The 15,552-nt window shown below is 39.8% G+C and overlaps 1 protein-coding gene across 5 annotated transcripts in view; it reads right to left on the reverse strand.

Moving 5' to 3' along the window:
* Window positions 1-15,552, reverse strand: part of TBL1XR1 (TBL1X/Y related 1) — a 135,136-nt gene that overhangs the window by 78,657 nt on the left and 40,927 nt on the right. For all 5 annotated transcript variants that reach the window (XR_012487689.1, XR_012487688.1, XM_074298228.1 and 2 more), the window contains exon 2: window positions 1,348-1,413. The gene's annotated coding sequence lies outside the window, so the exon portion shown is untranslated. The remainder of the gene's footprint in view (window positions 1-1,347; window positions 1,414-15,552) is intronic.

Here is a 15,552-nt window from a genome sequence, read left to right on the forward strand (position 1 = left end):
TCTCATAAGTTATTTTCCCAGAAAATTATATTTTATAGAAGAAAAAATGATAATGTGTAACTTAAGATGCTGGCTAGCCCAAAAAGTATCTATAACAAATAGCACAAAGTCTCACTAAATTGAGGTAGGCCGATCCTCCATGACAGACAAGCTATCAAGTACCAAATTCAAATTTGAAGTTTTGTTCACCTGGTAGACTCTGCCAGAGCATACAGCAGGAATTTATCAGTGGTATGTATGTGTGCAACAGGCTTTAAAAGGGACTGCAAAATGCTATCTACTGTCGATAATATTTCTAATATAAATATGGTCAATTTGTTCAGTGTAGTAAAAGCTCACCATTTGGTGGCAACCACAACATCGAAGAAAATTACTCCCTAGGTGGTAGCTGGGATTTATTAGAAGGATAGTTTGATGACAAGGAGTAAGTCTGAACTCAACTTTGCTCATAATGAATTGTGCTATAAATAAAACAGACCAACCAGGACAATATAGGTATAGGTAAAGTATAGCCCCCCTCCCTCATTTTTTCCTCCAGAGAATCATGCAGTATCACCAAATTAGGTCATCCTGGGATCACTCAAGCAGCTATGCAAGAAATCTTGGTGTTCTAAAAACTCTCTGTTTTCCCACCTTTTTTTGTTACATCCAATTTGGGCAGTTCTTGCTTTCAAATGTTCAATAAATTTTTATTCCCCTATAAAAGATCAAATTATGCAAGGCAGGAACTGTGCCCCATGCACAGAAAAGGTTTTATTCCTGTTTGGGGGTAGAGCTGATCTACATCAAAAGAATTTCCCTTTAAAAATTACTCAAAGTTTAGCCTTGCAATCACTCACCAAATCTACAAATCAGACAGAGATGGGATGGAAAAGGATTTTACTAGCAAAATAGCATCTGATCAGTCACAAACTCTTATTTTTCACTTTCCCATAGACTACATAGGGAATTTGTGTAGATGACAAGTTGATCTTGACCATTATTAGGGAAGCATAATAATAAGGGAATAATTAATTTAAATTTGGATTTAATTTTAATTTAAATTTGGAGGGAAAAAATAAAATTAGGAGGAGCCACTGTGAATAATACAATTTTTAACATCTGACCAGAAAACTGCATTTATAAGCTTAAAATGATGTACCCAACTTTCAAAATATAATTAAAATCATCATTAAATATCAGTTTTTTCCATTCTCTTCAAATTAAAATGAAGAGTTTCCAATAAGTTCCACTTAAGAAAAAACTGGCAAATGTTTAGAAAATTTATAAAGTTAGTTTCTGTTTTGTATAAGTAATTTTAAATATAAATCATCATACTCTGCTTTCAACTAGAAAGAATTCTCTTACCATTGGCAGTACATTGATGTGGGGAAGCTCAACTTATTTGGTACTTCCAATCACATGGAGTTGATACTAAAGGAAAAAGAAAATAAGGTGTTCAGTGTTCTTAAAAACAAATTTAAAAAATTACAAACAAGCAGATAAAACAACATCCCATTTATCTGGTAGTCAGACATTTAAAAAATAAATGAATCTCAGAGCTAAAGGGGGTCTACAGAGGTCTAGATGGACTAGCCAATCTATCCTGAAAAAGAATATCCTCTTCAGCAGAGGAAATAAGGCATCTAGGGGAAAACCACTATTTTCCAAGGTAGCCCATTCAAGTCATTCAGTAGCATGCAAAACAACATGGAGCCCTAAGCAGATTAAAATGTCACTGGGAGCTGCTTAACAAATAAATAGAAATTATCCCAACATCAATGATGTAAATTTGCAGTTTTCTAATAAGTTAATATGTCACTGGGTTGGCTGGATAAAACTGTGGCTAGAACTGATTAGTCCTTTGACCCTGAACCCATTTAACTCTTTTTTAGTTGCCTCCTCCATAAAAAGAGCTGGAGAAGAAAATGGCCAATCACCTCCTAAGTCTACATGTCCTCTTAATGGAGAGCACAGTGCCTTGTTGGGGTCACTGCATCACATTACACTGTCTTGGCAACTTGCATCACTTAAACCCCCAGTTTGGGTTTTTTCCCCCCTTTAGGGAAATTTCTCTCTAGCAACATATACCAGCCTCATACTTGGAAAGTATCCAAAGGGAAGAAAAAAAACACAAGACTTTAGATCAATCATCAAAAAAAAATGTCAAATTCTTATCCCCAAGCCAATTCTTTAAATTTCCAAGATCTTTGTGATCCTGCATCAAGTCTCCAGTTCTGTGTTATTATATAAACAAATATTCACCAACACAGGCTCTCTAGGGCACTCCAATCTCAATAGTCCTGGCCCCAGAAGCAAGAGGAACCCAAGGGGCCAGAAATGAGCACTGATCAAAGGCAGGAGGGTTCCCACTGGCTGATGGTGGCTGGGAAAGCCGGGTGAAGTCTAGCTGGAAAATGCAGCAAAGTCATAGCCAAGAGGAGAGGGAAAAGGGCCACAGGGTCCCAGAGTAAGGAAGAAAAGCTGGCCAGAAGGCTTCTGGCTTCCACAAAGTCCCTGAAGAGATCTATGTCTTACACACTACAAAGTTCAAACGGAGGCCCAATTTTTGTAAAAGGTGAAATTATAATCAATAGTTTTCTAAAGCAGCTTATTTTTGGAAGGATTTCACAATCTGCTCCAAATTGGAGCTTTTAAAGAAAGGGTTGCCATTTATTATCTGGAAATCAAATGTGTCCAGAGCACCTCCTGACCCCCACCCACCTAAGCTATTTCAGGGACTCCCTCCTCACCTAAATGCTGGTTGTACAGTCACATTATCTGAGTTTGGACCCGTGAATTTGTAAATAATCTAGGCTAGCCTGGCTCTCAATCTATCTGGGGACAAATGAAGAACCTGAGAAAAAGAATGAGTCTAAATCGGGCCTGATGGATTTGCAAAAGCCAGATCATACTATTCAAAGGTTTGAGCTCTAGGACACTTAGATAAATAAAAAAGCTTATTCAGAAGGGCTCTATTATGCACATATAAATTCAACCACCACTGCACTGACACCAGAAATGAGCAAAGCAATGTTGTGGCTTCCCCCTCAGCTTCTTCATAGATAGCTCGTCTGTATAGTCCTACATAAATTATGGCAAAGTCTAGAGTACAAACGTACAATGCATTAAATAAACACAAAGTAGGAACATTCAAATCCATGTGCTAGTCACACCACAAAAGGATTCTCCGTCAAGGCTCGGTTCAAGTATTCAGGTTAAGTTTGCAGTTGCTGCTGCTGGGCAAGGATGCAACACTTAGGGGTCTCTGCAGAAGAGATCAGTGACAGAGGCAGCCTTCATCACCCCCATCTAGCTGAGAGAAAGAACCATGCCCCGCCCAGATCCAGGAAGAAAGAGCTGGGGCTTTTCCATAGGCAAGCACAGTCAGAGGCTTTCAGCCCAAGTGGGGGAGGAAGGTGTCTCTGGGCAGATAGGCTCCTCTCCTGGGGAAAAAGCCCCTGTCCAAGGAGGAGGGGACAGAGACAAGCCTATCTCTCCTCTTGGGGATCAGAGCCAGCTCCTCAGAGGCACCCACCAGTCCCGCCATGGGGAGGAGTACAAGTCTGGGAAATCCTGAGGAGCCTAGGAAGACAAGCCCTTGGGATGAGCAGAAATAAAATAGGAAACTCGAGAAACAGAAGACAGAAAAGGCAGAAATATTTGCTCCTAAATTCCTGCTTGGGAAAAAAAATAAAAATAAAGCTTTTTAAAGCCTATCAATTAACAATTAGTGCCTTCAAAGAAGGCCAGCCAGAATGGAGAGAGCCTGGTATCAGGAAACCCAGATTTCAACAGGCCTTCATAGCAAGTTCCTTCAGCCCTGAAACTCAGAAATGCAGATCACCAAGGGAAGGAGGGACACTTCAGGGTCTCCCTAGACATCGGCATTCTCCTAGGGAAAGATTCTCCACTCCTCTCAGAACTGGGAAAAGGAGAAGGGGAAGGGGAGACTGGATCACATCCTCCTCCATTCACTGTGGGGAGCTTCAGGAAAGCAGGGACTGTCTTGGTAATCCCAACACTTAGCAGGTGCTTAATAAATGCTCCACTCCAGTACATTATGTAAATGGAAACTGTGCATAAAGGAACATCATCAGCCATCAGTGTCAGCCAACCCTCCAAAAAGTTCACTCTATGTCCCACACAGGTTATGTGCCCTTCTCCAGCATCAGGCAGGGAGCAATTCTGCCAACTTCAGGAGAACGGGAGGGAAAATCAAGAAAAAGGAGGGACCCTGGGCTAATCCCATTTCTTTCTCTTCAATTGCTTTTACCAAGAACCAAATGCTGAGGAACCAGAATGTCCCAGTGCTCCAAGCCCAGGTCATTATGGTTGTGAAGAGAACATGATTCACAATGATACATAAGATACCTACTCACAGGTCAGTGGCAAGTAATGTTCCTCGAAGACAACAGCTGGCCATACCTTAAACTCCTGATGTGTCTATTGCAAAAATACTGTTTCAAAAAGCACAGAACAAACACATGCTAGTGAGAGGAAAGTGGACAGTTCTTATTTATAAAACATTCTGTCTCATCGTGCCAGCTACACGTGACAGAATTTTATTCTGAGTCTCCACCTGATGCTGTGCTCTAAGCCTGGCTGGAGAAAATTCCTCTGTGTTTTTTTCTTTTGAATGTTGGCTGACTTTTCTGTTGATGTTTGAGGATCCCTAGGATCTCTAAATGATCAACAGAGTGAGTTCTGCCCATCAGAAAAGAGAGGAAGAAACAAGAGAAAAGGAAAGGAAGAAAAGGGAAAAGGAACACTTTACCCCCACCATCATAATATAAGCTTTTAAAGCCCAAGTGGTGGCCATCCCAAAGCCTATCTCCCATTTATAACACTATTCCTATAAAATAACTCTGGCTAGTGTTGTTATTGCATCTAAACTTATGCTTTTAAGGAATCACTTATTCACATGAGGAAATGGGAGTCTGCCTATACACTAAATTCAAAGGGGGAAATTTAAGCCATATTATGAGCAAATTCCTATAGGGACAAAGCATTTTACAAAATAATAATGTTTTATTTTTATTCTGAAAATACCTGTGTTAATTTAGTGCTACAAGTATTTTGCAAACATTTTTGCCAGGCATCCATTAGGTTCATGAAAATTCTCAACCATTAAAAAAAAAGGGGGGGGGGGGCTTTTAAGAACACATAAAGAACCACTTTGGGAAATCATTTGTAAAAATTTCTAATAGTCCTGGCTGACCTGAAAGAGTTTCATCTTTATTTTGATTTAATTTTCTCAAAAACAATTTTATTTTAATTGATCTAATTTAATTGATCAAAACAAATGCTTGAGCACATCTGATTTGAAATAGGGAGAAGGGACAAGAAACTTTAATTTTTGCAATATAAAGATCATGAAGACTAAAAAACAATCAAGTTTTAAAGAGTCTACCAAATTCTACTTTAGCACAAATAAATTAGCTTCTATTAACTGTATTATTGAGTTCCTACAACTCTCTATAGAAATGGGAGCTCTTTGAAAGCAGACAAATCAACCCTCTTTTTTCTGTATACCCTTAGCTGAGGAGAGTTTTACATACCTTAGCACTTAATGCTTTCTCATTCTAAACATCTATGAAACCAAAACTCACATTTAGCTATCAACACAGATTCAACAAATGTAGCTAGCTTTCCTAATCACTCTTCAAAGTGAACTAAAACTGTTCCTGCCCAGGAAATTTTATTTTTGTAACACCAGGAATCTGAAATCCTGGACCACAAATGCAATTTATAGTTCAATTTTCAAAGGGGACGAGTAAAAGTTGTATCTGTGCCTATACAGCAACTGCCCGCTCATTCAGCATTTTTTCCATTTCCACAATGAGCACTTCAATACCTCCCCAAAGTAGCCAAAGATTTTTTTAACCAGTGAGGATCTAAAAAGCCTAAACAAACCCTGCTACCCAATGATGTAAGAGTAGGGAACAAACTGAAAAGGCCTGAAAGTTGCCCAAGAGCACAGCGAGCAACACACGTCTCACCATAAAAGGGAGCTCCAAACCAAACCAGATTCCATGTGGCTGTCTGGCTATGCCATCACTGTCCGCCAGCTTTCTGCCATTTGCCAGTCTCGTTGCAACCCTTCTTAATCTGAAGTAAGAATGCTCACTGCACCCCAAGAACACGCCAGAAAGGCTGCAGCCGGAGGCCAGAGCGGCAGTCTCCTGGGAGCCTGAACTTCCCTGGGGATCCACCATGGCCCTTCTTGGTTGAAGAGCCACACTGGCACACAACCCTGGTCCTCAACACTCCTCCTCCCTTTCCCCACCTGGAGGGCAGGGCCGCCTCACTGGCTTGGATTTGGGCACTGGGCAGTGTCTGGCAGAGAGTAAAGGCTTAACAAATGCATTTCTGGAAAAAAGGCAGAAGAGACCCTGATGGGGCGACACAAACGATGCAGAACATGAAGAGTGAGTTATAAAGAGAGCCGGCTCCCTCTGACATGAAAGAAACAGAGGCAGCTGGGGTGCAGGAGCCCACCCCCTCCCAAAACACGGAAGACTTCACACACTGGGAAAGCCAGACAGGACAGAAAGACCCCAGGAAAAAGTCTATTTACACATTCAAAAAATGTATTCCACTGCTCAATACATACAATAAAATGATAAAGGAATCTGCTGTTTCCTCTGTATATCGTGAATATAACTGGGGATAAAATAATTTGCAAGATGGGCTAGAATACCTTGATTTTCAGAATTTTAAATGCAAGTTTGGATAGAAGGCTGCTGGTGTACAGTTGGAAGAGGACATGTTTTGTTGCCACACGTGACTAGGACTTTAAGTGGCTGTTAACATCAGTGTCAATTTTTTTGGCTAAATATGGACATACTTAAGACTGCCACATGCTTGCTGTGAGAATCAAATAGAATGTTTTATTGCAAACCTTTAAAGCAGAATAACACCTATTGATTTTGATAGTTTTTTAAATAGCTGCATAAAGAGCAAACATCTCATATTAAGGTAAAGAGAAAAATATGGGAGTTTATTCCAAATTAATTTTTCCTCAACCAATTCCAATGGTCTACTGAGCAAAGAATTTTGCATTTTTCTTTTCAAAACAATGTCAATATAGCACTTTGATTTTTTTTTATTTTTATTAAGCATAGAAAAATTAATTCGTGGCAACTGAAATGTTTGAAAGCATGATATTAAGGGTATATAACATTTATATTAAACAATTTAAAAATGGAATCCACAGGAGATTCCACTAGGTAAGATCAAATTGTGTCATACACCCTATCATCATTAATCATGAGATTTCATTATATACTTCATCAATTACATTAAATGAAATCAATTAGTTGAAAATCCACTTCATTTATTCAGATTAATGTTTAATTCCTTCAGTGACAGCATAACTTTGATTATCTGCCTTTAGGGTTAACCTTTTGAAACTAAAATACCCTATTATTCATGTCTTGAGGGACCCTCCAACCTTCTCTGCTGAGAAAAGGTTCATTTAAAAAAAAAAAAAAAAAAAAAAAGCCTCATAGAATTTAGAGCTATAAGAGACCTGAGAACACTTCTATATTTTACATATAAAACCAACTTCATCCCCTATAAAAGAAGTCTAGAGAGATCCCATTATTTTCCTCAAATTGCTCAGGCAGTAAATAGCAAATCCAGGTTCAGACTCCACATCTGTGCTATCAGTGGGTGTGTTCCCTCCAATAAGCAGATTACCTCACATTCTGTCCCGTCCTTACTCCAAACCTCTTGCTCCAATTACTCTGGCAGCTGTGTGGCAAAGAGACCCAAGGCTATTTTAACAGCCCAGTCCTGAGGTGATAAGGGCCTGAATTAAAGTTGTGGCCCCCTGAGTGGAGATAAGGAGATGTATCAGAGAAGTGTTGTGGAGACAGCCACAATAAAACCTGGCAACCCGAATGGATACAAGGGATGAAAGTATGTAAGAATGACAACTCTGGGGTTGCAAACTTTGGTGACAAGATGGATGGTGGTTCCCGCAATAAAAATAGGTAAGCTACAAAAAGAAGGTAACCTGAAAAAGAGAGAGAAGCTAAAATAAGTGCTCTTTTGAAGAAGGTGCATTTGACTTGTATGGATACAGATATCTGAAAGTCCTCTTAAGAAATAATTAAAACCTGTCAGATTGGCTAGAATGACAGGGAAAGATAATGCGGAATGTTGGAGGGGTTGTGGGAAAACAGAGACACTGATACATTGTTGGTGGAACTGATCCAGCCATTCTGGAGAGTGATTTGGAACAATGCCCAAAAAGTTATCAAACTGTGCTTACCCTTTGACCCAGCAGCGTTGCTACTGGATTTGTATCCCAAAGAGATCTTAAAGAAGGGAAAGGGGCCTGTATGTGCAAGAATGTTTGTGGCAGCCCTCTTTGTGGTGGCCAGAAACTGAAAACTGAGTGGATACCATCAATTGGAGAATGGCTGAACAAATTATTGTACATGAATGTTATGGAATATTATTGTTCTGTAAGAAATGAGCAGCAGGATGATTTCAGAAAGGCCTGGAGAGACTTACATGAACTGATGCTGAGTGAAATGAGCAGAACCAGGAGATCATCACATACTTTAACAATACTATATGATGATTAATTCTGATGGATGTGGCCCTCTCCAACAATGAGATGAACCAAATCAGTTTTGGTCATGTATACATATATTGTATTTAATTTATACTGTAACATATTTAACATGTATTGGTCAACCTGCCATATGGTTGGGAGGGGGGGGGAAGAGAGAAAAAGGAGGGGAAAAATTGGAACAAATGGTTTGGCAATTGTCAATGTTGTAAAATTACCCATGCAAATATCTGGTAAATAAAAACTATGAAAGAAAGAAAGAAAGAGAAAAGAAAGAAAGAAAGAAAGAAAGAAAAAGAAAGAAAGAAAGAAAGAAAGAAAGAAAGAAAGAAAGAAAGAAAGAAAGAAAGAAAGAAAGAAAGAAAGAAAGAAAGAAAGAAAGAAAGAAAGAAAGAAAGAAAGAAAGAAAGAAAGAAAGAAAGAAAGAAAGAAAGAAAGAAAAGAAAGAAAGAAAGAAAGAAAGAAAGAAAGAAAGAAAGAAAGAAAGAAAGAAAGAAAGAATTAAAACCCATAAGAGTTAAAGAGGTGTCCTGAAGAGATCTGATTTGAATAAGATCCCAGTGCAAAGTCTGGCTTAGGTCCACAGTGAGGGAGGATGAAATTTGTAAGGCAGCAAAGAATCCCAAAAGGGAATTAGATAAGCACAAAAGGGAAAATCAAACGAAAGCAGAATCACAAAAAAAATTTTAAAAGACAGGGATATCTAGAAAGAGAATAGTAAACAGTATAAAAATCCTAAGTACTGAATTCAAGTCATAAAATATAAGCTGATTTAAATATAAATTAAATTTGTAGTATTATAAGAAATGACCAAGTGTCTCAATGAAACGTTATTTTTGTAGTTGCCGCCTTTGGATGCAAGATAAAAAAAAAAAAAAATCCAACTAGTTCGTAGTGATGTTCCCAGTTGAGGGGGGGAGGGAGAGGATAGAAGAGAATAACATTAATGAATATGTATTCATGTAACAAAACAAAAAAAATTTGATCCCTGACTACACAGTTGAAAAAAAAAAAATCACAGATTCTTCAGAACATGAAGAGATCAAAAATCATAGAGATCTCTTTATAGTTGGGTAAAAGGCACAAGAAATAGGTAACCTGCCAGAGGTGATTTAGGGAGTTAACAAGGTTAGGGCTATAACTGAGCTGACACAGCTCCCTCACAGAGATCTAGTTCTACTTCACCAAGAAACAGTATCTTACACAACAAAATCAAATGCAAAATTACATTTTGTGAATTAACTTCCATACATAACAGGGGAGGAAAGGTCTCACTTTGTAAACACTAGTAACTTTACGCAGGTTACTAGTCTTGTGAACTTCAACCTCAAATTTTCCCAACCTCTGGATAACTCTATGAGTCCTGAGCATAATTCTGGATCTACTCCCAAAGGTTAAAACCTCATCAGGGACTGTTTTAGAATTCGTATACAGGAAGAGGAAATCTGATATCGCACGTGGGAAGGAAGGATAGCCAGATGCCAAGTTGGCTAAATATGCAACTATGCAATTAACTGCAAGACAAATGGAAAGGCCACAGAATGGAACTCAAGCTATGTCAATACAGATAGTTGGGAATAAACCAAAATTTAAGAAGAAGGAACAGAGATATGTTCCACAAACAAACTCTAAAGATGTATTTAGTTACAAAAAGAATGAGGAACTGAGGAGGATGTTGGATATGAGAAGAGAGGAAGGGAATAATATCAAAAACTTGAAAATCAAAAAGTTCACGTTTTTTTAAAAGACTATTTTACTTGTCTCACAAATATATTCAACTACAACAAGCAAAGCAGTAATGATGTTGTGGCAAAGACGTTTTAAGGCTTTACAGTACATAAATATCTGCAAGAGTTGAACGCATATACTCTGGAATAAATAAAAATTAGGAAATAATATCTCATTCTTTTCTCCCCAATTTTGGTTCCTCCTCTACAATCTTAAAACTAGTTCACAACTCTGCCATTTGATCATCCTCCCCATAAGCTATTATATGACTAAAGCCTTTTACAAACTTCTTTAAAAAGAAAAAAAAAAAATTCTCTGAAGTCACACCCTAGTCCTCTGGGTCTGCCATCTGACCTCTTTCACAATTAATATATAATTATTCTAATATTACCAGCCATACCAAACACCTTTTCCAATTCTTCTTCTTTTTCATTTCCTCACAACTTTTCATCTTGTGGACAAAGCCCTCTGCTTTCATGACCCCAAAACTTCCCATTAAATTCTCACAAGAATAACGTAGAGTGATCTAGACCAATGGGCATTCACACCTGACTGTCTGACGCGAGACGTCACGGTTTGGGGGCTTTACCCGCTGTGTGGGCATCACGACATTATTAAAGAGTTCAGTACCACACATGTGAAGCTGTCTCTTTATCATTCCCCACACTGCTTCCTTAAGTATCTGGGGCTGGTGGAGTCTGAGGAATAGAACACAGAGTTCTAGCTTTCTTGCCAAGCCAGTCTCATGAAGTGACCAGGGTGATTCCAGCAGTGACGAGGCAATGCTTCCTTGCCACCTAACATGGCCACATCCCGTCACAAAGGGACGTTCCCAGAACTCGGCACTCCGCCGTCTGCACCTTCGGCCAGGATTTCTTTGGAAGCTCTATCTTCTAATCCCTTTGTTTTCTTCAAGGTCAAGTCTCTCCCCGGCCCCAAATCCCCACTAGCTCAATCGATAAATCGTGTACCTCGCAGTTGGGGTGACTTACAGCCCCAAGGAATGTAAGCTACTCCAGGGGAGGCTCTCTTTAATCAGTGTTCCTGAATACCTAAAAGCAATACCCAGAACTTAAAGCTTCACTGTTAGTTGAATTAAATTACAGAATTGACATGTAAAAGCAAATTTATCTGCAAGTCCTTCAAGAAAAGTCCCAGAACAAGACTTGATGGCGAGTTCTTGAAAACTGTGCCAAGAGCCCACAAGGTCTAACCGGAAAGTTCTGGAAGCCCCGTTCCCCCAGGGAGCAAGCTGCCCGCAGGCCTCGGACCGGCCCATCCCCCCTGGGCTGAAGACGGATCACCCCAGGAAAGGGCGCTCACTTTTAACTTGGGGCCTGCAGAGAACATGCCCCGGGCTACGCAAGGAGAAAGCAGAGGTCCTTAGAGTTAGAGTCCCCACCAAAAACAAACAAAACAGGATTAGCAAACTGCCCGGAGACACTAGAAGGTAGCCAATAACCAAAGAGAACAGGGGGGAGAGGACAGAACTAAGGCAGCTCCGCCTGGCCCCCATCTAGTTTCTATTGTGGCCCTGGGCCTATTATTTCTTATGTACCTGAACAAAGCAGAACCAGAACCAGAAATGTAGGAATTAGGACCAAACTTCAACTGAGGCAGGAGGTGAGTGGGGCTTGGGCACCTCTGGCTGCTGGGCTGTGACCTCTGGCAGCCCCACCCCAAGGGAAAGGCCTATTTCAGGTGCTAGCTGTTTCAGCACAAAGGAAGCCTGCAGACCGGGTGGGAGTTCCAGCGTAAAGAAGGGCAAGGGCAAGAGGCCCCGCTGACAAAATGGAGTCGCTTTAGTTTCCTCGGCCACCCCTAATTCTAAGTGTAGCTCGGCTGCGGAGGCCGTTCAGTCTCGGTCCCACCACACGAATCCCACGGTCTCCTCAGCTCAGAGCCTTCAAAAGAACAGCTCTGCCCCTGAGGCCAGTAGAATCCCCTCCAAAAGATACACCTTAATTCCTTTTACAGAGGCAGCAGGTTCTGTAATTACAGGCTTATTTTCCGACACAATGCCGCTTTTCATTTGGGGATTTGGGCTTACAGAAGAAGCCCACTGTTCTTCCCCACGGGGGCTCGGCAGGGTGGGTGCAGCTGCGCTGCGCCCAGGGGGTCAGTCTCTCCGGAGGAAAATCAGGGAGATCAGCTGCCCTGGCACCCCGGGGCGAGGCGGGCAACTTCATGCAACTCTGCCTGGCTTAAATCCCTATCCCCCAGCGTTGGGCCCCGGCCGTCTGACCGACTCAGAAGCACCAGTTGCAAATGCAGTCGGGTGAAGCTTTGGGGCCCCCAACTTCCACTCTTGGGAAATCAGGGCATTTCACAACTTCCAGCTAGAATCACCAGAAGGATAAACTACAGTTGCTTTGGGCAAATAGTTGTGCAAACGCTTCTCCTAAGGACCTCACGAGGGCAGCCAGCGCACTTTACACAACAGAGGCAGCGGGAGCTCTCCGTTAGGCAGAAATCCAGGTTCAGAGCTGGGCCCAAACCTCTCATTGGAAATCACCTGGCCCCCAAGGTCTCCAAAGCAAGCATTCTTTTTGCCCTGTGGCTGATTTCACTTGTGTCATATAATCACAAAGAGTAAAGTGCAAATTTAGAAGACAAAGAGCTCTTTCCCAGCCATTGTGTGGCCAAAACATAAGTCCAGTTTCAAAAGAAATGCAATCCACATCCATCAGGCAGAGGGCTCCTAAAGCCCCCACAGTTGAAAGAACTAGAGGTGTCTACTCTAAAGGGAAAATGCTGGGGAAGGGGCCTTCAGGGCCTATGGAAAACAGAATGAAACCCCTGTGTTCTTCTCAGAAAGGCTCAATTTGAAGCAATTAGTAAAAGTCGTAAAGGGACATATTTAAGCTTGATAAAAGCAAACATGTCGCACCAGCCACAAACTTGGAAGGCAATAGGTTTTCCTTCAATATTGGTCATCAAGCATATGATTGACCATTTAGATGTATTGGAGTGCAAAATTAAACTCCGAAATTTCACCTTAGTACAATGACAAAGGCGACATCACTAAACATTAGTGTGTGATGGTATTGTTCATTTGGTGAAATTGTGAAACCATTGGGGAAAAGTTTTACTTTTAAAAGTCACTAAACTTAGCGCATTTTGATCAAGCAAGATAATTTCTAGGCAAGTATACACCAAAGACATTGAAAAAGGTTTTATATCAACAAATACATGTTATTAACTTTTTATGGGAGCAAAAACTTGGAACAGAAGTAAACATGTGCCCTAGAACTGGAGGATGACAAGTAATTCGTGGTATATAAATACAACGGAATGCTGTGACACCATAAGAAATGAGAAATTAAAAATTTTGAGAACACTTGGAAAGAATACATTATGAACACACAAAGCTATGTACGCAGCAGGAGAGAAAACAAACAACCACAACATAATAAAAGAAAATAACAATGAAAGATATCAGAACTTTGATCAGGGAATGCTAGGATCAACTTTGACTTTGGATGGGAAGGTGGCACTGTACTATAAAAACCCTGACCAGAGAGAGCTAGAGGAACTAGGTTAAATTAAACCCAGCCTTACTTCACCACCATCATGTACCAGTAGCCAAGTCACAAACTCTGGGGCTGCCTCATTTTCCTTATCTAAAATGTAAAGAAGAACTGATGGCCTCAGAGATCTATAATCTATACTCGAGTAAATGAAGGCAGCATACTTTGGCAGACAGCCAAATAATTGGTTTGTTTTGCTTACATACACTTTGTTAAAAGAAAAAGCATGACTAGAAGGAAGGAAGGTGGTCACTGAAAAGTGACAGTAATTTATCAGTACACTTTCAAAACCTTAAAAGAAAAAAAAAAAAAAAAAAGAGCAATGGGGAGGAGAGAGAGCCTCTTTCATTCCAGATCTAATTTTTGAAAAGAAAACCAATGTTATCTAAATATTCACCCATCTAAAGAATTCCCCTGGGCTGTCCGGGGCTCAGAACCAGGGAGCTTTTGAGGAAGAGAAGCAAAGAAGTGAAAAGAAACCTTTAGCAAAACAAAAAGTTCACAAGCTCTCCAATGGTCCTGGCCCAAGATATGGGCCAGCTTCTTTTACATAACCTTAAAACTACAGGAAAGCACACCAGCAGATGCAGACATCTGTAAAATGAATGATCTTTGGGGACTGTCTGAGATAATCTCCCCCACTCTCCTTAAAGAATTAGTATTGTCCTAAATGTCTATCATATTATCATATGTTCTCTGTCAGGAGAGAAGAGAACTCAGAAAGAAGCATTTTTTTTTTTTTTGAGTTTTTTGAGTTTTGTTTTGTTTTGGCGGGGGGGAGGGGGTAATCAAATAAGGGACAAGAGCAATCACAAAAATTGAAATTAACAATTTTTTAATATAAGATTGAAATCTTTTACACTTAAACAAATACATCAACACAACATAACTATTTTTTAAAATGGCTAAAATAGGGGGCCGCTAGGTGAGGCAGTGGATAGAGCACCAGCCTTGAATTCAGGAGGACCCGAGTTCAAATCTGATCTCAGACACTTAACACTTCCCAGCTGTGTGACCCTGGGCAAACACAAAAGCCCTGTATCCAAAAACAGAAAAATATCCATGACAACATTTTTTGTGCTAGCAAATAATAACAATAATAATTAGCATTTTATACAGCACTTTAAAGTTTGCAAAGCATTTTACAAACACTCTCTCGATTTTATAGTCAAAACAATTTTACCAGATAAAAATTATTATCACCGTTTTACAAATCGGGAACATGAGGCTAAATATACAGCAGGGCCTGGAGCTCAGTGTTCTCTAAAGTTCGCAACACAGAGTGGGGACAAAATTAAGAAATGTTCATTTGAAGCTTATTATAAAATAATTCTATTTGAGTGCACACAGAAAATTCACTAGTTAAGAATTCCCATGTTAAAAATAGATGTAAAGCAGATTTATTAATCTCTACCATGTCTATATATCTGGCTTCATGTATGTCAGAATTGTAAGAAGCAGACAGGTGATTAGAACAGGAAAAAACTATCATCTTAGTGAAATCCATACATACGAAGATTGAAGAATTTACACATTTGTTAAAATCGTCTTTACAACCTTTGCATTTATCAAAGTACCACAATAAAATCAGTTTCTAATTTCAATATCTAAGAAGTAATTATATCACAAACATTTCCTTTTCCAACTTTAAATGGCTCTTTCAGAAAGTCCAGTCAATAATAATTGTTACAAAGCTTCAAAGAGTATTTTGACATTTTGATTTAGGGG

Source organism: Sminthopsis crassicaudata, chromosome 3 (assembly GCF_048593235.1).
Source record: "Sminthopsis crassicaudata isolate SCR6 chromosome 3, ASM4859323v1, whole genome shotgun sequence".
Taxonomy (NCBI): domain Eukaryota; kingdom Metazoa; phylum Chordata; class Mammalia; order Dasyuromorphia; family Dasyuridae; genus Sminthopsis; species Sminthopsis crassicaudata.